The sequence below is a fragment of the Petromyzon marinus genome, chromosome 2, assembly GCF_048934315.1.
Source record: "Petromyzon marinus isolate PM22_M1 ecotype Great Lakes invasive population chromosome 2, UKy_Petmar_22M1.pri1.0, whole genome shotgun sequence".
In the NCBI taxonomy this organism is placed as follows: Eukaryota; Metazoa; Chordata; class Hyperoartia; order Petromyzontiformes; family Petromyzontidae; genus Petromyzon; species Petromyzon marinus.
Window position 1 is genome coordinate 29,156,952 of NC_133668.1, and position 24,668 is coordinate 29,181,619.

The 24,668-nt window shown below is 50.8% G+C and overlaps 2 long non-coding RNA genes across 3 annotated transcripts; both read right to left on the minus strand.

The window, feature by feature from the left end:
- Positions 1-11,257: 11,257 nt before the first annotated feature.
- LOC142929824 (uncharacterized) lies at positions 11,258-17,614 on the minus strand. Its single transcript, XR_012945973.1, has 3 exons — positions 17,505-17,614; positions 16,597-16,667; positions 11,258-12,512 (listed from the first exon to the last, which is right to left on the minus strand). It is a non-coding gene; the product is annotated as an uncharacterized LOC142929824 (long non-coding RNA).
- A 32-nt stretch (positions 17,615-17,646) lies between these two features.
- On the minus strand, positions 17,647-23,867 carry LOC142929823 (uncharacterized). Of its 2 annotated transcripts, none has more exons than XR_012945971.1 (5): positions 23,738-23,867; positions 22,490-22,676; positions 20,916-21,017; positions 19,519-20,473; positions 17,647-18,260 (listed from the first exon to the last, which is right to left on the minus strand). It is a non-coding gene; the product is annotated as an uncharacterized LOC142929823 (long non-coding RNA). The 2 variants fall into 2 exon arrangements; XR_012945970.1 differs by having other exon boundaries at positions 19,519-20,616.
- Positions 23,868-24,668: the final 801 nt, after the last annotated feature.

The following is a 24,668-nucleotide window of genomic DNA, read 5'->3' on the forward strand; positions in this document are numbered from 1 at the left end:
AATTCCAAGCAAATGTTTTTGTTAAAATTACATTCGCACTTCTTAAACGTTGTGATTTTAACAATAGTCAGTTTAAATGATTATACCTTTTGTTCAGTTCCGACATGATCACCTCCACTACCGCTATGAGGTGCTCAAGATGATTGGGGAAGGAGGTCAAGGCCAGGTGATCCAGTGCCTTGACCACAAGAGGAACACCCTGGTAGCTGTAAAGATCCTGGTGTCACCGTCGAGGTAAGACTTCAGAGACGTGCCATCACGAGGCCGACGTTGTTAAGTCCATTGTCGTGCAATGCGGTGGTGACACTCATGCTTCACAGCGAGAAGGGGGGCCTTGGTTCGGCTCCTGACTCGGGCACCATCGTGTGTGGAGTGTGTACCTTCTACCCCTGTTCTGCATCGGTTCCTTCTAGGTACTCTGGTTTTTCGTCTCTAAAGCTTAAAATACATACACACACAGTGTGAACTGGTATCGGCCAAAACATCCCATTGCTACAAGATTACCTCCACATTACAGTAAGTCATCATTTAATGCTGTAGATACATTCATGAAAAGTTCCGCGTTAAGCGAAAAAGCATTGAGCGAAAAGAATCTCTCCATAAATAATGTAACAATAAAGTTTGCCGAGATGCAATGTATGCATACACTGTGAGATGATGAGACCAATAACTGAGGCTATGCTATAGTAATAGGTTTTACCCTTTTAACTGGCACAAAAACTGACACCTTCTTTGGTTCTTTCGGTAATGTCACGTAGAATGAGAATAAAATAATAAAATAATACAATAAATTTTCTCACGACGTTTCGGCCACAACGCAAGCGGCCGTCTTCAGGTGAAAGTTACAGACCTGTCGGGACGACAGAGCTCAACACACCCGAGACGGCTTTTCTTAGAGCTTAGTCTCCACTGGTGTTGGACCAGAAGAGTGGAGACTAGGCTCTAAGAAAAGCCGTCTCGGGTGTGGACCAATCAAATTCAAGGACAGTGCATATTATTATTATCAGAGTTGTCTCTTTTGTTTGCATTTTGACTGCTTGTGTTGTGGTTATTGCAAACATGATGCCTTGAATAAAGGTGTCAGTTTTTGTGCCAGTTAAAAGGGTAAAACCTATTACTATATCTTGTTACTGGCAAAGGAGGTCTCATAATGAGGCTATGCTGTCACGTTACTTTTATCATTCCGAGTACTGTATCATACCGCTCAACAGTGCAGCTCAAAAAAGTATTTTGTTGTCGACTACTCACAAACCACGTTATGATGGGCTTATTCCGTGTTATAATGGGTGCGTATCTTGTTAGAATGTGCGTGTTCCATGTTGTAATGGTCGCGTTTCTTGTTACAACGGACACATTCTGCATTGTGTAAAAAGTGTTGAAGAACCACGTTATAACGAAAACGCGTTGTTTTAACGGGCGTTTGCATTTAGTTTTCCCGAATGACCAATCCGATTTGAATGGCTCTTCACCTTCAAATCCTATTGGGTACCCTACGCCAGCTCCTGCGCCCCGTATGGTACCAATGAGAGTCGAGAACGCTACTCTAGCTCACAATGCCGTTAGACCTGGTGAAAGTATATTTAATTATTAATTCTGAATAGCATTTGCCTCTGGGTGTCCCTTAAGCAAGTGTAAGTTATTAATTTGTGGACTTCCTCTGTGCAGCTCCAAGGAAGAAACATTGCAGAGGATGGAGCTCCAGATAGCTCTGGAACTTCAGAGTGAGGACAGCAATGAAGATTACAACGTCATCAAAGTCCTAAACAGCTTTGATTTCAGGGGACACCACTGCCTTGTCCTGGAGCTGTTGAAGTATGTACCGCGTGTTCCATCTCCCCCTCCCTCCGCTAATAGCGTGGTTAACTGATTAACTAAACAAACTTTTTTGTTTTCGTGGGAAAGTCCACTGACCTATTAGTTATTTTTTTGTAAGCGACCTGCCCACAAATGATAGCTTAACAAAGTAACTTATCACGTGGAAATGTATAGCAGCCAAATACTATGAATGCATGTCGATTCGAAATGTGGAGGGGAAAACCAGAGGACCTACAGAATAATCCACATGATCACAGGGAGAACATGCAAACTCCAAATGTACATGCGTCAGGTTCGGGATCAAACCCCATGACCTTACCAGGCGGAGTTGTTATCTTCTCCCCATGGATAACCCTCTACCACCTGGCAAAAATGCCAATGAAATCAAGTTGTCAAGTGGGCAAATGAGCCAACTAATTTGGTTTATCGACAAACCAACGACCTGAACCTACACTGAACTATGACTCTGAATATTGGTCGTGAACATGCACGAACAATATTAAGATTGTTGTTAGCAGAATCAGCACAGCATTTAAAGAGATGACACTGACACTGTGTTGGTGTTGTTTCTGCTTTTGTCTCTCTCACAGGGAGAGCCTTTATGATGTGATGAGAGAATCGGGGTTCCGGTTGGACATGGAAATGGTGAAAAGTTATACCAGGGGAATCCTCATGTTCCTGTCCCACATCTCTTCCAGGAACATAGTTCACGCGGACATCAAGCCAGTGAGTGGACACAGCATTCAGTATGATTTTGTTGCAGAGGCGTATTGTTAGTAGGGAATCGTTCCACAGAGAAAAACGGCCACATTAGTCACAAGGTCTTTGCGTTCGCTGTTTCCATCTAACTGGAAGGAGGCAGGGTCATTGTACCCCTGGTGAAGATAATGCGGTATGAATTAAACTGTAGTGTAGAGTCGTGTCGGTATTGGGGACTCACCATAGACAAAACCGGCAACGTTGATCACAGCGTTGCCCCAGTCCTTCGGAGACAGAAGCTGGAGCAAATAAAGACTATTTCCTAAGTGTGCGAAACGTGTATTTTGACCTGACAGCTGCCCGTTGTCGGCTTCCACACTGCGAATGGAAAACTTCCGAAGACAAACGCGCGGTGGATAGCGTCATGGAATACGCGAGCTCTCATGTGTAGCTTTTGGTCCGTAACCCGTTAAAGGGCACTCTTGCAGCTGTGAGCTCAATGCGACTCTCCTGTCAGAGGAACCACGATCAGTTGTCAATAGAGCTGCCCTCCTTTACTTCGATGGTCCCTTAGAGTGCTTTGAACATGAGCCTCAAATCAAATCTCTTTTCTAGATGCAATTGAAAGGGGCAACCCCCAGTAATAGCTGTCAACAAACATCAAATGTTGCACTTGACTGACGCTCGTTGACGGCACTACGCCTCGTCTAGTTCCCCTGTTTAGCGTAGGTGGTGGTACTTGATCGTTCCACTGCTGGCTGAATGTTATCGGCATAACCTCTGCATTTGAATTCATTCTGCCCCTTCTCCTGCAGGAAAATGTTCTCATCAAGGACACCGTGACCGGCACTGTGAGGGTCACGGACTTTGGCACGAGCTTTTTTGTGGAAAGTCAACGTGAGTGACCTCTCCTGGGTGTGTGAGCGTCTGCGTGTGGGTGTTTGTCTGATTGTGTATATGTGTGAGTATCTGCGTGTCTGTACATGTGACTGTTCATGTGTGTGATGAAGATGCTGTTTAAGAAACAGTGAGTACACAAACACATATATGTGTTGTTCTTGTGATTGGTGTGCAGCTATGAATGTTGGTGGGACTCTGGAATACTCGGCTCCGGAGCTGCACTTGGGCTACAGCTTGACCTGTGGCGTAGACATGTGGGCGCTGGGTTGCACGGTGGCGGAGTTGGCGACGGGCAGGCAATTATTTCAGTCCGACAGTGACAAAGATTACCTCCCGCGCTGCATTGAGGTATTTCCCACTGGGCGTCCATCCGCTCGTGATGCCCCTCTCTTTCCTTGGAGTCGTGGGTTTTGGGGGTGGCAGGAGGGGAGGTGGCCACTTAGAGATCTGGCAAATAGCGGCCGTCGTATGTTGTGACACGTGTCCATCTTGTACGTGTGAGGGGAGCAGTAGTGTAGCGGTTAGCATGCTGCGCTCATGGCCCACACTAGTGATGATTATCTGAACCGGTCCTGGGCCTCCCTTAGTTAGACTCAGCCTTAAATGAGTACCTAGTGCAGTGTGTAAAATACCTGGGTCAATGTGGCCCACTACCCCCTGTCTCTGTGTGCCATAATGATTGCCCTCAACAAGCGCTGCTGCTGTTGTTACGCTATACTAACAGCACTTGCCCCTATAGTCAGCTGAGGATACACGGGTGACCTTTGTCTTTGTCTCAACCATGTGCAGATTCTGGGAATGCCTCCACGATACATGGTGAATTCAGCTCTCGACAGAAGGCAGTTTTTTGGTGAGTTAAAGGGTGGTGCGAGTGACGGACCGGATTCAGTTTTAAGAAGAGGCCTGCGGCTGTTGTTATTTTTTTGGTGGGAGGGGGGGGGAATGGCCTCTTTTTATTTTAAATTCCTTGGGTGAGTGGGTGGGTAAGTCGGTGTGTGGGCAAGTAGGTTGTAGGGTAAGTGGGCGAATTGGTCAGTGGGTAAGCGGGTGGGCGGGTGAGTGGGGGGGTGGTTCAGTGATTGGGTAGGTGGGTAGGTGAGTGAGTGATTGTGTAGGTGGAAGAGTGGGTGGGTGGGTGAGTAGGTTGATGGATGGGTCGGTAAGTGGGTAAGTAGGTGACGTGGTGGTTGGTGACTGCATCTGTCCCGCTGTGCATGGCTCCCGCAGACCGTCAGGGGAAGATGTTGTGCCCAGGCAAGAAAAGGGTACCGGGGAGCTTCCCACTTGAAAGGGTGCTCAAAAGCCACGACCCGGCGTTTGTGGAATTCGTCAGCTTCTGTCTGCGGTAAGACACACCCACCACCCCCTCCCAATGAGGATCCCCCCCCCCCCCCTCCAATTCATCGGCGATCACTCTCCACCGATCGCCAGGAAAATGTGGAGCTGAGTGGGACTGCCGATGTGCAGTACCACCGGTGTCAAGATCGCCCTCTGTGGAGGATGGGGAGGTCCGTGCAAGATGCTGCTGGCCAATGCGATGCTCGGGGCATTTTTAGTCTACTGGGCATCAGAGGATTGCCACTGTTCCTGCTGCTTCCGCTGCTGCCGTGCATTCCTCACCTTGTAGGAGAAGGGAAGCAACTTCAATGCTCTCACCACGCTTCTCTCACTACGTGTGGCGCGTGTGTCTCCCACGCGTCTCTCAACAGATGGGTTCCGGATTCTCGTATGACGCCAGCGCAGGCGCTGGATCACAGCTGGCTCCGGACCGCGGCCACTAGCACCACCAGCAATGCCACCACCACTGCTACTCCTGGCCGTGTCCAGTGCTTTGGAGCTGCTGAACGACGGTAACCCACATTCTGCTGACCAATTTTCAAGGCAGTCCATAGAGAGGTGTGGGGCCCAGGGCAAGTCACAACTCCCACATGGAGAAAGTGGCCCAAGTATGGGCATCAAACCCAGGTCCCTCTTTGGCTGTGAGTTCCAGCCCTGCCGCCCACAAACTAACACACGGAGAGTTCAAATCTCACCTGTACATTCGGTTATATACGGATGTATTTTTATAATTGCTTTCTGGGTGAGGACAAATAATGAAGTGGCCATATCTTTGCCATGTAGGTAACCCTTCATCCACTGTGACATCGCCAGCTCCCCCCCTCCCCCCCGATGGTGGGGGAGGGGATGGCTGCGATCTCTGCTGTAGCAGTAAGTTGGAACAATGTCGTGCGCATCTCTTCACAGAGCGGAGCCGGCGCTGCCCCCATTCTCTTTGCTCGCCTGGGCCTCTGAATGGAGGCTGAAGGTTGTGGAGGAAGAGGAAACCCTGGTGGAGGAGCTGGTGTTGCAGGAGGAAGAGACCCTGGTGGAGGAGCTGGTGGTGCAAGAGGAGGAGACTTTGGTGGAAGAGCTGGTGGTGCAGGAGGAGGAGACCTTGGTTGAGGATCTGGTTTTGCAGGAGGAGGAGACCTTGGTGGAGGAGCTGGTTTTGCAGGAGGAGGAGACCTTAGTGGAGGAGCTGGTTTTGCCAGAGGAGGAGACTCTGGTGGAGGAGCTGGTGGTGCAGGAGGAGGAGACACTGGTGGAGGAGCTGGTGGTGCAGGAGAAGGACACCCTGGTGGAGGAGATCGTTGTGGAAGAGATGGTGGTGGAGGAGAAGGAGAAAACAAGGAAAGAGGATCAAGTGATGGTGATGCAGGAGAAGAGGAAGCCAGGGGGCCTGGCCCGCATGGGGAGAGTCATCCGCTCACTCCTCCGACGCGTGCTGCTGTGTGGTGGCCGGTCCACCGCACAGTAGAGATGGTGGTGGTCGTTGATCGGTCTGATCCATGACCACTATCACCACACCTACCACACACACCCTGCACCCACCCACCCCGTGACACCCACCACACTCCACACATACCCTGCACCCACCCACCCCGTGACACCCACCACACTCCACACACACCCTGCACCTACCCACACTGTGACACCCACCACCCACCACACTCCACACACACCCTGCACCCACCCACCCCGTGACACCCACCATCCACCACACTCCACACACACACCCTGCACCCACCCACCCCGTGACACCCGCCACCCACCACACTCCACACACACACCCTGCACCCACCCACCCCGTGGCACCAACCACCCATCACACACCACACACACCCTGCACCCACCCACCCCGTGACACCCACCACACTCCACACACACCCTGCACCCACCCACCCCGTGACACCCACCATCCACCACACTCCACACACACACCCTGCACCCACCCACCCCATGACACCCGCCACACTCCACACACACCCTGCACCTACCCACACTGTGACATCCACCACCCACCACACTCCACACACACACCCTGCACCCACCCACCCCGTGACACCCGCCACCCACAACACTCCACACACACACCCTGCACCCACCCACCCCGTGGCACCAACCACCCATCACACACCACACACACCCTGCACCCATCCACCCCGTGACACCCACCATCCACCACATTCCACACACACCCTGCACCCACCCACCCCGTGACACCCATCACCCACCACACACCCTGCACCCACCCACCCCGTGACACCCACCACACTCCACACACCCTGCACCCCCCCACCCCGTGACACCCACCACACACCACACTCCACACACCCTGCACCCACCCACCCCGTGACACCCACCACACTCCACACACCCTGCACCCCCCCACCCCGTGACACCCACCACACTCCACACACCCTGCACCCCCCCACCCCGTGACACCCACCACACACCACACTCCACACACCCTGCACCCACCCACCCCCTTGACACCCACCACACTCCACACACCCTGCACTCACCCACCCCATGACACCCACCACTCACCAGACACCCTGCACCCACCCACCCCGTGGCACCCATCACCCACCACACACCCTGTACCCACCCACCCCGTGACACCCACCACCCACCACACTCCACACACACCCTGCACCCACCCACCCCGTGACACCCATTACCCACCACATACCCTGCACCCACCCACCCCGTGACACGTACCACCCACCACACTCCACACACCCTGCACCCACTCACCCTGTGACACCAACCACACTCCACACACACCCTGCACCCACCCCGTGACACCCACCAGCCACCACACTCCACACACCCCCTGCACCCACCCACTCCGTGACACCCACCACCCACCACACTCCACACACACCCTGCACCCACCTACCCCGTGACAACCACCACACACCACACTCCACACAAAGGGTTAAGGGTTTTGAGGGTTACGTGTTTAAAGGATTAGGGGTGGAGAGATCTAGGGGTTTATAGAATTATGGTTTTAACAGTAAAGGGGTATAGAGTGTGAGGGGGTTTGGGATTTTTTGTTGTATTTGGGTTATGGTTTCAAAAGGTGAGGAGTTTAGATGGATAGGGTTTTATGGGTAAATCGGTTTAAAGGGTTAGGGATTTAGAGGATTATAAGTTAAGGGTTTAGAGGTTTACAGGGTGATGGGTTTAGGGGTTTAGAGGGTTAGGTATTTAGAGGGTGTGTGGTTTAGGGGTTTAGAGGCTGAGGGTTTTAAGGGTAAAATGTTTTAGAGGTTTAGCGGTTTAGAGGGTGATTAGCTTAGAGGGTTAGGGTTTTAGAGGGGTACAGTTTAGAAGGTTATGGGTTTATAGGGTTATAATTGTAAGGAGTTTGGTGTCCTGAGGTTTAGAAGGTTTATGGGTTTCGATTGTTAAAGGGTTAGTGTTTTAGAGGGCTAGGAGTTTATAAGGTTACGTGTTAAGGGTTTAGAGGTTTTTGGGTTTTTTAGGGGATAAGCGTCTTCGATGTTTTGGGGGTTTCTAGGGTTATGGTGTTTAGGGGTTGAGCGTTTTAGGGGTTGAGGATTTTAAGGGTTAGGGGTTTAGAGGGTTGGTGTTTAGAGGGTTAGGGGTGCAGAGATCTAGGGCTTTTGAGAATTCGGATTTTAACTGTAAAGGGGTTTAGAGTGTTAGGGGGTTTGGGGTTTCAGGGTATTTAGGTTCTGGTTTCAAAGGGTGAGGAGTTTAGAAAGGATTTGATTTAATGGGTAAAGGCGTTTAGAGGGTTAGGGATTTAGAGGATTATAAGTTGAGCCGTTTAGAGGTTTACAGGATTATGGGTTTAGGGGTTTAGAGGTTTAGGGGGTTAGAGGGTGAGGGTTTTAAGGATAAAGGGGTTTAGAGTGTTATGGGTTTAGAGAAGTAGCTGTTTAATGGGTTTATGGGTTTCGATTGTTATAGGTTAAGTGGTTTAGAGGGTTAGGAGCTTAGAAGTTTCGGGGTGTTTCGGGGATAAGGGGTTTCGTGGTTTATAGACTTCGAGGGTTTAGGGGTTGAGAGTGTTAGCGCTTGAGGGGATTCAAGGGTTAGGGGTTTAGAGGGTTAGGGTTTTAAGGTTAAAGGGCTTTATAGTGTTAGGTGTTTAGAGGATTGGGCTATTAGTGGTGTAGGAGTTTAGAGGGTGAGGGGTTTAGCAGGTTAGGTGCCGAGAGGGTTACGGTTTTAGGGGTTGCGGAGTTTAGAGGGTTTGGGGTTTAGACAGTTAGAGTTTTGGGGGTTTATGGGTGGGGTTTTCGAGGGAGAGGTTTTTAGACAGTTAGGGTTTTAAGGGTAAGGTCGTTTAGAGGATTAGGTGTTTAGAATGTTAGAGTTTAGAAGATTTTGGGGTTAGAGGGTTGGGGGTTTAGAGAGTTAGGTGTTTAGAGATGTATGGGTTTCGATTGTTAGAGGTTGAATGGTTTAGATGGTTAGGAGTTGAGGAGGTTATAATTGTATGTGTTTAGGGGTTTAGAGGTATGGGGGTTTTGAGGGTTAGGGGTTTATAGGGTAATGGGGTTTAGCGGTTTAGAGGGTTAGGGGTTTTGGGATTTGGGAGTTTAGAGGGTTTAACACCAAGACTTTGACAACTAATATTATCCATACTAAAGGTGTTTTGGATTTCTCTCCAACACTTAATGGCACTTTTTATTGTCATGACAAACTTTACTAATTGGCTGTGTCGGGTGGTGTCTGGTTTAACGACACATTTATATTTACACGATCTAACCCGAAAATATATTTATTATGGGTTTAGAGGGTTAGGGGCTTAGAGTGTTATGTGTTTAGAAGGTTAGCGTTTTAGGGGTATAGGTGTTTTAAGGGTTAGGTGTCTTGAGGGTTAGTTCTTTAGAGGGTATGGGTGTTAAATGTAGATTTGAAGTTTTCGTGACTGCAGGGATCCATACTCTTTGGTTCTTTCGGTAAAGTCACATAGGTAGAAATAAAATAAAACAAATCGCGTCGTTTTGATCGCAACACAAGCGATCTTCATCAGGTGGGACAACCACAGCAAGAAATGCTGAAGTCAGCGGGAGAGCTGCCATGGCAAGAGGTTATATAGTTAAGAGAGGGGGGAAGAGGCAAGGGGACAGAGAGAAAAGGGGGGGGGGGTGTGGGGTAGGAAGAGGGGGGGGGGGCACGTAAGCGCTAGAGGAAGAGGACGTTAGGCTGGTGGGGGGACATGGGCGGGGCAGCAGTAAAACCGGCAGGTAATGATGGAAACAACAACACAAGTTAAGGCATTACCTGGTTGATAACATCCTTCCAGTGATTGTTTAATTTGTATCCATCTTCTCGGTTGAAGTTTTGTCTATACCCTGGAGTCTACAAACTGAGTTGTAACTTCGGCCGCAGTTACGTTGGAGAAATAAAACGACACGTCTCGGACCGTGTTCGCGAACACAAGGCGGATCTGAAACATGGCAGAACCAATACCTCTGCCGTAGTGGCCATTGTTATAACGCTGTGGGCTCGCATGATATTGTTATTTTCGGAGGCCAAGGACAAAACTTCAATCGAGAAGATGGATACAAATTAAACAATCACTGGAAGGATGTTATCAACCAGGTAATGCCTTAACTTGTGTTGTTGTTTCCATTACCTGCCGATTACTGCTAGCCCCGCCTATGTCCCCCCACCCCAGCCTCACGTCCTCTTCTCCTAGCGCTCACGCGGCTCCCCTTCCTCTCCCTACCCCACACCCTCCCCTCTCTCTCTCCCCCCTTGCCTCCGCCCCCATCTCATACCTGTATAACCTCTTGCCACGGCAGCTCTCCCGCCGACTTCAGCATTTTCTTGCTGTGGTTGTCCCACCTGAAAATATCGCTTATGTTGCGATCGAAACGTCGTGATTTGTTTAATTTTATTTAATTTATACCTACGTGACTTTACCGAAAGAACCAAAGAGTATGGATTCCTGCAGTCACGAAAGCTTCAAATAAAGATTAAAATAGTTTAGTTTAATTTGTTTATTTTTGAACAGTTTGTGTTTCCTGTCATTTTTTGTATTTTTTTAGTTATGTTCTGACCTGCCCGATTGGACAGCTGTGAAAACAGATCTTTGTAGCTCATCGGATTCATCCAGTGTAAATAAATATTCAGATTTAAATTATATTGACCTCTGTGCGAGTCTATGGATTTCTGAGTTTGTGGGCCTCTGTGAGTGTATGGGTCTCTGTCTGAGTCTATGGATCCCTGTGTCAGTATATAGGGTCGCCGTATGAGTCTGAGTGTCTGAAGGAATGTATGGGTCTCTGTTGGAGTCTATGGGTTTCTGGTTCTGGGTCTGAGTGGGAATCTATGGTTCTCTGAGTATGGCTGTTTGTGCGAGTCTTAAGTGCACAAACTGAACTTAAAAAGGGCATTGAGGGGTGCGGAATCCAAGTTGACTATTAAGCTCCCCGCAGTGCAAGCCAGCTCTCTAGTCGTGTCATCATACAGCCCCTGTAATTCTTTATAATAATAATTAGACTTACTCCAGGAAAGCCACGCTGAGTCATAGTAAGGTCCTGAATTTGTTTTTTTTTTATTGTAAGATGTTTTCAATCAATGAATAACGAATGCTTACACAAGTGGGGGGAAACCGGAGCACCCGGAGAAAACAAACATATGTGAAGGGGCAGCATTTTAAACCGTACAGGTGACGATGGCGATGATCCCACTTGCTATAATGCCTTCTCCTGGCCAGTCAGATGCTTTCTCCTGGCCAGCCAGGAGAAGGCACCTCAATGTCCACGGGAAGAGGGTTTCACAATATTTACTGTGTGATCCACCAACCCTTGCTGCCTTCTACAGTGCTGGATCGCAGGCTTGCGTCACCACCTTCTGGCGAGTATTTGTAGTTATTATTTAAAGCTATATAGCGCTCACAAGAACGACTCAAGAGGCGCGAGGAGCCACAGACATGCAGGAAGGAAGCCACGTGGTGAGCCAGCACCAACGATTGTCCAGGCTCTACGGTACTCTATGTATGGAGGCATTATTGGCTAATTAATAACGAGTGTTTGTACAAGTGGGGGAAATCGGAGCACCCAGAGAAAAGCCACGTGTGTGAAGGGGCAGCATTTTAAACCGTACAGGTGACGATGGCGATGAGTCCACTTGCTGTACTGCCTTCTCCTGGCGAGGCAGGTTATGCACCTCGACGCCCACGGGAAGAGGATTTCACAACATCATTGTGCGGTGATTTACGAACCCTCGCTGCCTTCCCCAGTGCTGGATTTGAGACGTGCACCACTAACACCAGGCGAATGATAACAATAACTATACTTATTACTTGGTAGCAACAGGCGAAAGAAAACAGGCAAATTATAACAGGCCAATTAAAACAGGCGAATGATAACAGGCAAATGAAAACAGGCGAATGATAACAGGCGAATGATAACAACAGGCGTATGTTTAGAACAGGCGAGTAATAACAATTATTATTTACACTTAGAACTTGATAACAATATTTATACTTATAACGTGATCAAGCAGGCCTCAGAGGTGCGAGGAACCACAGACAATCAGGAAGGAAGCCACTTGGTAAGCTGGCACCAACGATTTCCCAAGCTCTGTGACCCTATTGATACGTTTTTATCGACCAGATAGCGAGCGTTACGTTTGGGGGGGAAACTGCCCCCTTCGGTGCCTCCATGGTCCAATAGCTGGTCTTCTTGGCGCCACGGTCCCGAGCCCCCTAAAAGTTCCTCATGGAGCAAATCAACGGGTGGGCCATTGCCTTGTCAGGGCTCATTCATTGCTCTGGATCCCACCTGAAAATGCCAGGCGCAGATCCCCACATCATTAAAGCCACGGGTGCATTTATCCCAGATATAAACAATTGCAAACTATTTGACTATTTTTTTTTACTTTAACCAGGCAAGGCCCACTGAGCTATACAGCTCTCTTTCAGAAGCAGCCACACAATTACAGCTCAACAAATTGGCTTATTACGTGGACATTAGTAGCCAAATACTCTAAACATGTGTTAATAAATGTGGAGGGAAAACGCGGAGGATCCGGAGAAAAATACACGCGACCAAGGGGAGATAACATACAAACTCCAAATACAAAGGTGTCAGGGTAAGGATTTAATACACGACCTCCTGTATACCCTACAAAAGAGTTAACATCTCGCCACCGTGGCGCCCAATTCTGATCACATGACATAGCAAAACGAACGTCGCGGTGCATAGCAATAATTCAATTGGGCAATTACTGAGCGTTCATAAACGTGAGGGGATACAGGAGTACCCAGAGAAAACCCACTCGTGCAAGGGGGCAACCCTCTATCCCATGCAGACAGAGATGGTGCTTATCCCACTTGCTGTACTGCCTTCTCCTGGCCAGCCAGGATATGCCACCTCAACACCCACTACACCATGACCTTTGTGAACCGAGTTTAAATTTCTGGCCACGGCGAACATCAGTGGCTATCTCACTCTTCCTCTCTCGTCCCTGCTATTATCTCCCTCTTCTTCCCGCGTCCCTCCCACTATCTACCTCTCCAATCCGTCCCACCATCTCCCTCTTCCTCCCTCGTCCCTCCCACCATCTCCCACTTCCTCCCCAGTACTTTCCACTATCTTCCTCCCACTTGGCTCTACTATCTCCCTCTTCTCCCGTCCCTCGCACTATCTCCCTTTTCTTCCCCCATCCTTCCCACTATCTCCCTCTGCATCTCCAATCCCTCGCACTCTCTCCCTCTTCCTTCCCCTTCCTTCCCACTATCACCTTCTTACTCTAACCGATCTGCCTAATCCTCCCAAATAACTCCCACTATCTCCCTCTACTTCCCCAGTCGCTCCAACTATCTCCCTCTTCATTCCCCTTTCCTGCCACTATCTCCCTCTTCCGCCCCCTTCCCTCCCACTATCTCCCTCTTCCTCTCCCGTCCCCCCCTGCTATCTCCTTCTCTCTCCCATCCCTCCCACTTTCTTCCTCCCCCGTCCCTCCCACTATCTTCTCATCCTCCCCCATCCATCCCACGATCTTCCTCATCCTCTCCCATACCTTCCGCACCTTCCTTATTTAACACCATCAGGTTCACAGACTCGCCCTCGCTTCTCCCAAGTCAAATAGCCTAGCTTAGACACAACCCTCACCATGTTACACTGACGGCATCGACCGAGACAGCCAACTATCCGGCCGCCCAATTATCTAGTGAAGACGGCAGCGACCAAGTCGGCAAAGACGACAGTGCCGACGAGACGACTCCACTTCCCAGAACCTGCAACCACGAGCTCTCGCTCTCTGCTGCTTTTATCCGACTCGGCGCGGCCTGGCTCCGCCCTGGCCGCGCCTCCCTTCTCCAACCCACGAGCGGGTTCCAGGGTCTTCCAGACAGGGTCTCTGTGATCCTTGCCCCAGTGCCTCCGCCCTGCTGACAAACCCGCGTGAGGCTCACTGGCATGTGTACTCCCCGTCCACCGCAGTTGCCGCTGCTGGACAACAACCATTACTCTACAGTTGTACTGCCCTTCTGTACCGTGCCACCGAGCCATCAACACGGACTCACAGCATCAACACAGACTCACATGATCAACACAGACTCCCACGATCAACACAGACTCACAGCATCAACAGACTCACACGATAAACAGACTCACAGCATCAATACAGACTCACACCATCAACACGGAAACAGGGTCAGTGAGCAAGATGGCGGATGAGTGCATACATGATGTGAGTGGTGGTGAGTTCAAGTTGAGCACCCAGTTTTAAATCTCATTTACTCCCACCACCACCAGCAACCCACCACCCTACATACAACAGTCGGAAGTAAATGCCTACACACCCTACATACAATCGTCAGTAGTAGGAGTGGGGAGAAGAGGGCATCAGTGGGGGCGAGGCATGAAGCGTTGAGAAGCCCTCAGATACTCCATAAAACCCCGAGTTTCATGGAGTATAATTTTCAGCATTACAGTTCCATTTTTTTTTACGTTAACAAATGTCTCGCGATATATTACACCGTATAGGTAACTAGACTGGGCGAGGGATGGTCTTTTTCGTTGAACAATCAATAAAGCTACAGTGTCGTACTGTGCCCGTATCCGTGTACGGTACTGTGCACTAAAGGAAGAAAAATCGAGCGGCTGAACCTCACTGCCTCCTTACCGGAGGCTGTAAACATCAAGTGACCTGAAAACTGCGATGGGACATGAAAGACAACATGGAGAGACAAGAGGGCGCCACGTGTGTTCTTCCATGGCAGCAGCAGCATCATCGCAGGCAATGAGGTTCAAATGGGCACAGGAACTTTGAGGTGGACCCACGAGTGGTCGAGCCACAGGGGCGCGCAATCGGCGACCTCTATACGCTTGGCGCAATCCGCACCGTCATTTCACGGAGCCCTTGTCCGCTCGACGAGTGCGACGCCGCCGTCCCACCGTCATTCGGCGCCTCGTGGTGACATCACAACAGCAAAGCGACAGGTGTTGTTTATTCATTTCTTGAGGCAATTCGAGGGCCCGGTTACATCACGTTGTGATACACGCACACACCGTCAACATATACTACACCGGTTATAAAAAAAAAAGCAGGGGATAGAAAGGTGGGGGAGCGGACCCGACCACAGGTATTGTTTAAAAGACGTCAAGCGGACCGGGGGTTTTAAATGTAAGTCCATGCGGACACCAACATCCGAACGATTGTACCAATAAATCCTGAACCTTCTGGAAGATTTCAGCTCCCGCTGGTTTGGATCAGGGTGATGTTGGGGCAAATTCCATTAATTGGGAAAGGCGCCAATCTTGTGGGAATGTCCTCGCCAGAGAAGAAACTTGTCGCTTCCATGTTTTATTTTAATCCGACGTCCCATTAGCGAGATCCAGAGCGTGACGGACTCATATGGAGTCGGCCTCCTGTAATTTTTCTGGTCTCATTCTCACCACAGGTGAAGGCAGAGCCACACATCAACGTGCCAATGGGGCCACGGTTGAAGTGGTGGGGCCACGGTTGAAGTGGCGGTGGCCACGGGTCATGTGGCCTCGATGTATTTTCCATGTTGAAGGCCGATTGCCCCAAACATTGCCCGTCATATGCAGTGTCACTGAATAACGTGTGAAACATTCTGTAGCATATACAAAATTGTATTTTCTTCATACATTAAATACAATAAACATGAAATGCGTATAGGACATTTATAACTCTCTCAATGACCAAACTTGTATTTTATGAACACACTTATACGAGCAAAATATGACAAAAGTGTTCCAGATTTCAGTTTCAATTGAGACTGAAATCCGGAATCATTACCTCCTACTAACAGACTAATAATACCCGCTCGCAGACCAAGTGCTAATTCACTTTGGGGCCTCGCCTGGTATAGAGGTCGTGGGTTAAATCCCGACGCCTGTATATCTGGAGTTTGCATGTTCTCCCCGTGACCGCTTGGATTTTTCTCTGGGTCCTTCGGTTTTTCCCTCCACATTTAGAAACATGCGTTTAAAAGTATTTGGCTGCTATATATTTCTGCGTGACAAGCCACTTTATAGCGCTTTCATTTGTGGCCCGGTCGTTCCTGAAAGAGAGCTATACAGCTGAGTGGGCCTTACCTGGTAAAATAAAAATAGATTAGTTTTGTTAGTTTATTTTGTGCCACAGGGGGACAGCTACAGGGGGGGGGGTGCCCATTAAAATGGTCGAGATGAGATGCAACTTAAGGCGCTTGTGACTTCCCAAAAATATTATTTATGGCAGGTTTTCACACTCTTACATTTAGCCCATCATCCTCTCAGGGGTCGATAAAATTTACAACCACTTCGTAGGGAAGTCCACAAGGAATGTGGAATTTCCACCGCCTCTGCAGGGGTGTAAAGTGGAGACGAGTAACAATGTGTCAGGCAGACTTACGCTCCATCTCGAATCACGGTCCCACCTCCTTCAACTCGATGTCCTTGCCGTCGCGCTTGTAGACGTTGTACCTGTTGGGAGGGGGGGGGGGCACAGAAGTCACGGGAGGGGATGCGGCAAGTTACACGGACGGCGCTGGACTCTCATTACGTGTCCTCGCAGACGTTTGCCAGTTAGAGGCCAGCGGCCACCCTGTTTAAAACTGCGGATGCATTAACAAATGAACAACATTACGCGCCTTCAGCTTCAGAGATGGCGTTAAATAAAAAAAAAACTCTTTGCTGTTGCTCGAAAACTAAAGTAAAACGAAACTATTTTTATTTTACCACTGAGCTATGTAGCTCTTTTTCACATAAAAATGTATAGCAGCAAAATACTCGAAATTAAAGTTTCTAAATGTGTAGGGAAAAACCCAGAGGACCCGGAGAAAAATCAAAGTGACCAGGAGGAGAACATGCAAACTCCGAATATACAGGCAGACACACAGCACCTGGCCCAAAAGTCTGCTCACTCTTTCCCATTCCGAGACATCTGCAAGTTGCCGGGTGGTAGGTGTCACGTTCACAGATGAATCTCGGTACGCGCGAGCAGCTCGGCGTTAATTTTATTTATAGAGGCGTAGCGCTGCTGTTTTTAAAAGGCGTTGCCCTCACCGCAGAGAACGGTAGTGACACGACCGGCACTCTATGGAACAAAACTGTGCCACATGCCCTCCCGCATGGCCTTATGGGAGCCTCGGTATGTCTTCAGGTCAGAAGACGTACTTGAGTTTTTCTTACGGTTCCGTTTCGACAACGTATATGTACATCATGGAAATGAGAAAGGGTTATAGCCTATACGAAGGATCTTTGTGCTTTGGGGATGGGGGAGGAAGATGTGGGTGAGACTGGCACGGTGCCCGCACGCACCCTCTTTCCGAGTCGCGACGTGAAGTTGTGCATCACGAGGTGTGGGAATGCCTCGGACATCATGTCCACGTCCGGATGTCGTGCCGCATCACCACGCTCGAGAGTGTCAAGTACACCCTGGCATCGTACCACGTGTCACATGAACAGCACGCCGGAAAGTTAGACACACCACAGGTGTCACACAGACTGTACTGGAGAGTTAAACACACTGCCCTTCCATCAGCGGCATCATACCACATCACACCACATACACAGTTAAGACACCACAATCCCCCGTCTGCAGCGTCATACTACACACCGCACATCGTACGCACAGCTAAATACACCTCCATCCCCCGTCTGTTGCACCGCATCACACACGTCACACCATGCATCACACCGGGGAGCGGGAGCGGAGTGGCTATCTCATTACACTACAAATCCGGTGACCTGACTTCGATTTCCGGTGTGTCCAAACATCGACAGTGGGGAGACAAAAGGGGCCAGATGCGGTAATGACCACACCACCCACCCCGCCGTGTGCCCTGCCGGCCTTCGTAGGTCGCTCGACAAACAGCACTTGCCCTGACAGCCTGTTAAAGGCTACACGGGGGAGCTTTGTCGACTGTGGTGCGTGCGCGTGCCTGGCATACGGCGGTGCTCATGCAGGACGATGAAGTCGTTGACGGCGTTGGCGCAGCACGCCCACACCAGCGCCTGCAGCTTGTGGCCTCCGTGGTTTATCGGCTGAGCGTTCGGCAGGATCAGCTTCATCTCCTACGGTGGTGGTGGGAGGGTGGTGGTGGTGGTGGTGTGGTAACATGACAGCAAGCGGTCACACGCCGAGTCCGCTCTTCCCACCGGCGTCCTTCCCGGCCACGCTGCGTTTGCCCCCCCACTTCCCCACCCCCCCACTGTATCCGACTCGGGTTGTGTTGTTTGTTTTTTCCATTGCGGAAGGCGAGCCGAGCCGTGTCGGTATACGGGGCCGCCAAACCCCGTGTTGGCACAACTGGGATGCACCATTGGAAAAACTTTACTATTTTTATTTTACCAGGTAAGGCCCACTGAGCTATGCAGCTCTTTTCCAGAAGCGACCTGGCCACAAATCATAGCTCAACTAAGTGGCTTATCGTCATGTGGAAATTTATAGCAGCCAAATACTCTTAAACGGACGTCGATTCTAAATGCGGAGGGAAAAACCGGAGGACCTGGAGAGAAATCCACGCAACTCCTCGGAAAGAGGCACACAACTCCAAATATACAGCAGGCATCAGGGTCAGGATTGAACCTGCAACCTCCTGTATACCAGGTGAGGGAGTTAACATCTCGCCACAGTGGCGCCCCCAATGGTACATCTTTCCGTGACCACCGACCGTGCGTAGTGCTACAGTAGATACATTTTCGATGAATGGAAGGGATCGGTCATCGGGAAAAGGCGGACTGAATCGCGAGGAATGAAGTTGACAAAAGCTGCATGCACCAAACCAAAGTGTCCAACGCTCCACCACTTACGACCCCCCCCCCACACAGCCTCCACCTTTCATCAACAACCAGATTTCTTCTGGTTAACTCAACGGATGCGAGTTGTCTCACACTGCACAAGCCCGTTGATTGGTCGACACGACTCGTGTGAGGTGCAAGGAACTGATTCTAAAGCCGATAGAGAACACGTGTGTGTGTGCGGTAATTTAGCAGTTAGCATGCTGCCCCACAAAACTAGTGACCCGAGGTTGATTTCCGTTCATGGCCAACACCAGTGGCGATTATCTGAACTGGTCCTGGGCCTCCCCTAGATCAATTCAGCCTCAAATGAGTACCTAGGGCGGTGTGTAAACATCATTACCAGAGAGATAAAGGTGGCCAGTTGTGGTGCTAGCCACCTACACCCTCGCAAACAGCACCTGTCCCAAAAGCCTGTTAAGGCTATATGGGGGACCTCTGTCTTTGCATGCTTGTACACATGCAATACACGAGGACCCACATTCCTCGTGTGACCCCAAACCCTGTAGCCCCTGTGACCCCGTGCCCGCACCTTGATGAACTGCTTGAGGAGGGAGCTGGGGTCGCGTGAGGTCGTCGCCATGATGTGTGGGTCCTTCACGCCGGCTCAGCGGTACTCGTCATCCATGTGGCTGCTCACTCCTACTGACACGGGGGGGGGGGGTGGATAGAAAGAGGTGGTAGATGGGGCAGGGGGGACGGAGAGGGTAGGTTATCATTTGCCATACTTCCCCGTGCAGGTGAGTGAAGGTGTGTGTGGGTGGATGGAAGGAGCGACCAGGAATGGTTTAGAATAGCACTCTGCAGTGATCGCGTTGATTTTGTGTAGCGAGCTGAGCACTAATGAGACCTGGATGAGTCCCAATTGCAAGAGTGGGTGGGTGATATGGCAGGTGAGTGGGTAAATTGAGTAAAATGATGAGTGAGTGAATGAGTGGGTCAGTGCATGTTAAACCTCTTTGTTACAGCACGTAGCCAACCGTGGTAATCGGAAGTGACAAACTAACCACAAAAAGTAGTTCTCAAGAAATGAGTTTGTCAATCTAGACGATGATTTAAAAGTGCAAAGCTCCAGTGGCTTCCTAATATTGTAAGGAAGACCGCTGCAGAAGGAAGACTGCTCCAGAAGCACACGTTATGTGGTGACCACGGCCTTCATTCGACATTCCACCAAAATTTACGCCAGCCACCACACACACACACACGGCCGACTCTTTTCCGCGTTCACGCCATGGGATTTTTCAAAGTCCACTTGGGAAGCAATCGCCGTGCAGTATTTACGGTCAATGCAACTGTGGCATTAAACCCATTAAACCGGTTGGGGGGGGGGGGGGTTGAGGGCCCGCCGTTCTCGAACCGCGAACCTCCGCGGCAAAACACGGTGCCACCGCTTGGCAGGAAGGACCGACGGCGAGCCGGGGATGCGCGCCGACTCGGCGTGTCTAGCGGGCGGAGACGCGCGACGCTTATCCCCCTGCCTCGAGAGTCTCGCGGGAAGGAAGAGAGAGAGAGATGCGAGGAGACGTGATGGTGAGGGATGTGAGATCACCCTCCCCTCCCTGGTCGAACTCCACGGCCTTCTGGAGTTCAAGCGCCTCCCACCGCAGGTCCGTAGGCAGCACCAGGTTTTCTTCGGTGACGTCAGGGGGACAGGGGGCAGTGGGTGGGGGGCGGGCAGGGGAGAATTAACAAGGAAGAAAAATCATGCGCACGCATGGATTCATTCGGAAACGCTTTCCACGCGCGGTTGTCTTCTCGCCTGTATTGTCAGACCGTTTTGTCCCATCTTAGTCCGTCTTGCGTGTCTCATTTTCTCTAGATCCGTCTCTAGTCTGTCTTGCGTGTCTCAACGTCTCTAGTCTGTCTCGCTGTCTCTCGTCCGTCTTGTCGTCGCGAGCCCATCTCTAGATCCGTCTCGCCGCCCGTTACCATCGAGCGCCCTCTTGAGCCGCGCCTTCTCCTCTACGAGGATCTTCTTGGCCTCCTGCGCCTTACGGTAGAGGTACTCGCCGTGCAGTTGCGCCTCCTCAGCTGCACCACCAAACAAAGACAAAGATCCCCATGTAGCCTTCGACAGGACTGTCGGGTGCAAGTGCTGTTAACGAGCAGCACCTTTGATACACGAAAGGGGGGTAGGTGGCCAACACCACATCCGGCCGCCTTAATCTCTCCAGTGGCGATGTTTACACAACGCACCAGGTACTCATTTGAGGCTGAGTTGACCAAGGGGAGGCCCAGGAACGGAATCGTCACCAGTGTTGGCCGTGAGCGGGAATTGAACTCGGGTCGCTGGGTTAGTAGTGCAGCGTAGTGCTAATCGCGAGACGACCATAAACAACAACCGCCATTCGCCACAAAGTGGTGGAGATGTCACCACGGCGCTCGTGCCAGGCTACGTGCAGGTTAAGGCCACATGAAGCGTCGAACGCCCGCTGGCAGCAGGAGGTCACAGACAGACAGACCCAGGTTGCCATTGGTTGCTTGACTGAGATGACTGGCCGATGCACCACCTGTGCCCCCTACTGTGCTACACCACCGCTCCCACCTACACAAACTCTCTTGGGCTATACTCTTTGGTTCTTTCGGTAAAGTCACGTAGGCATAAAATATACAATAAATTAAATCACGACGTTTCGGGCGCAACACAAGCGTCCATCATCAGGTGGGACAAACCACAGCAAGAAACAATTGCCGACGTGGGCAAAAGAGCTGCTGTAAACAAGAGACTATATAGGTAAGAGAAGGGGGGAGGATCAGGGAGGAGAGATAGAGAGGGGGGGGGGTATGAGGAGGGGAGTGCTGAAGAGAGCGGGGCTGGGAGTGGGAAGCTTAAGAAATTAGAGATGCGGAAAGTTAAGGCAACACCATAAAGCAGTTAAGGTTTTACCTGGTTAATAACATTCTTCCAATGATTACTCAATTTGTATCCATCTTCTCGGTTGAAGTTATGTCTGTGTTTATATATCTGGATGGCTTGATGAACAAACCTTTGATAGTAGCCCGAAGGTTTGCAGAGCGGCACCACGATACTCCTAGCGACGTCGTTGATTAATGTCTGTAATTAATATCGATGGTGAATCTCTGTAATTAATATCGATGATTCGATTCCACGAGAACAGATTCCACAAGAATCGATTCCACAACTATTTTAGTAAAGCGAAGTACGCGATTCGATTCAAACGTGTTCGTTCCGGTCTCATCAGAATCGGTATTGATTCTGTGCTGGAGGTATCCAATGAGCTATAAAGCTCTTTGATCACAGATGTGCCAGTAGGGGGCACGGGGTCATAACGTCACAACAACAAACAATACAAAAACGATAGGAGTGCAAAGGGAATGGTAGCAAACCACTAAAAATAGGTTAAATAAACCATATAAGTTCATACTCTTTGGTTCTTTCGGTAAGAAGTCTCGCTCTCCGTTCCACCCACTACAACTGGCGTCAGAAGTAGCCAAATAGTAAGATGAATCGCTATAATGGAGACGCGAAGAAAAACTCGTACCAGGGCTCCAATGGAAGAGGAGGACGACTCAACACCACCGGGGTTGGCAGCCCCGGAAGGGGGAGGAGAAGCGACGCCGGCCGAGCTGCTCACTGCCCGGCCGCCCGGCGGCTCACCACCGTCGGAGAGGGCGCTTCAGGTGGCTCACTCCTGCCTCGCCCAACTCCTGCACGCGGCGGCATCCATCCTCGACGAAATACATCGCGGGTTATAACCACAACAAATATAACCACAATCACTGCGACCATAATCGCCATAACCACAAATATAACCATAACCACCAGCTACATAACCACAAGTATAAACACTACTGCCACAAATATAACCATAACCACCACAACCATAACAACCAACATAACCACCACAACAACCACAATGATGCTGATACACTCTCACACCATGTGGGTCCCCTTGTCTCCTTGTGTCTCCCTGTGGGTGAGTGGATGGGTTGGCGAGAGAGTCGGTGGGTTGGCAAGAGAGTCGGTGGGTTGGTGAGAGGGTGGGTGGGTGGCAGAGTGAGTGACCGGTGGCAGAGTGAGTGACCGGTGGCAGTGGGTGACCGGTGACGAAGTGGGTGCGAGAGTGGGTGGCTGAGTGGGTGGCCGAGTGGGTGGCTGAGTGAATTGGTGAGTGGATGAGTGCCAGAGTGGGTGGGTGAATGGCTGAGTGGGTGGGTGAGAATCAGTATGTTTTTGCTGGAGGAATCCGATGAGCTATGAAGCTCTTATTCATAGATGCCCAGAGAGTGGCTGAGTGGGAGGCTGAGTGAGTGTCGGTGGGTGTGTGAGTGGGAATGACATCTAACCTGCACCTCTGCATTGCAAGTCCAGCGAGCTAACGCCCTGCGTGTGGTGGGGTAAAGTGTGGGCATGGCCACTTTGCTCCAACACGTCCGGACCAGCGTGGAAGAGTAGACCAAATACCTCTATATAGCTTCCTCTAGTGGACGCCTTTTCCAGCAGCAGGCGATTCGCCTCCACAACAAACCCGTCCCTCCAGGGATAAAAACACACGGCAGTCTGGGAGTGCCTCTCATCAGCTATGGCTCAACACGAGGGCCACTCTGGGGCCGGTTTCCACCGTCAGCGCCTCATCATCAGCAGCAGCAGGGCCGGGCTCTGCTTGAAGCAGCGCCGTGAACTCAGCAGGCGTCTAGGACGTGACGGCTGTGGGCCAGGCGCCTCCTCCTCTGTCTCCCCCCACCACCGCCGCCACTGCTGATGTGTGCACACCGCGCGAGGTTCTCACCTTCAGGCTGAGTCGACGTAGAGGAGGCCCAGCGAGCCGCCGCTTCAGAAGATTTCGCGACCCACTGACGGTGGCCGTGAGCGGGAAACCAAATCAGCCGCTCGCCACCCACAATCCACAGCGCGCGCCGCCTCCACTCGCCCCCTGCCTGACCGGAAGTAGCAGCGGGGGAGGGGGTGGGCAATGGGGGCGTGAGGGGGGGGTCGCGAGGGGGGGGGGCATGGGGGATTACGAGGGGGGAGGGGAAAGGGGCTAAAGGGGGGGCCGCGAGCGGAGGAATGGGGGTGGGAGTGCGAGGGGGAACGGGGCGGGGCAGTGGGGGCTTGGAGGGGGGTCGCCAGAGGGGGCACGGGAGGGGGTGAAGTGAGAGTGTACGTGTTGGGATTGATTCCACTCAATCGATCCGGCAGCAAGCTCAAAATGTCCGATTTTATCTGCAATATTCTGCGTTTCACAGATCATACAAAGCAACGGTATTGATGCCCGATTTGTATGAGTGGGTGGGTGGCAGGGTGAGTGGGTTTGTGAGTGGGTGAGTGAGTGTGTGGGTGGCTTTAGTAGTTGAGCGAGTGGGTGAGTCAGATAATGAGGCGCCGCAGTGGCGAGATGTTAACACCCTCGCCCAGAATACAGGATGTAATCAATTCGATCCCGACCCTGAAGCCTGTATATTTGGAGTTTTCATCTTCTTCCGTGGTCGCGTCGATTTTTTTGATTCCTTGGGGTTTGTTTTACACGTAGGCTTTCGAGACCAATATTATCCATAATAGAGGTTTTTTTTGGGTTAGATCGCGTAAATATATAAATGTGTCGTTAAAACCCACCACCACCCGACACAGCCAACTAGTAAGGGTTGTCACGTAATCAGAACATTCCAATTTGTAATTAGTACAGCACACCGGTGTGTTGGAGAGTCAAGCCACAACATTTA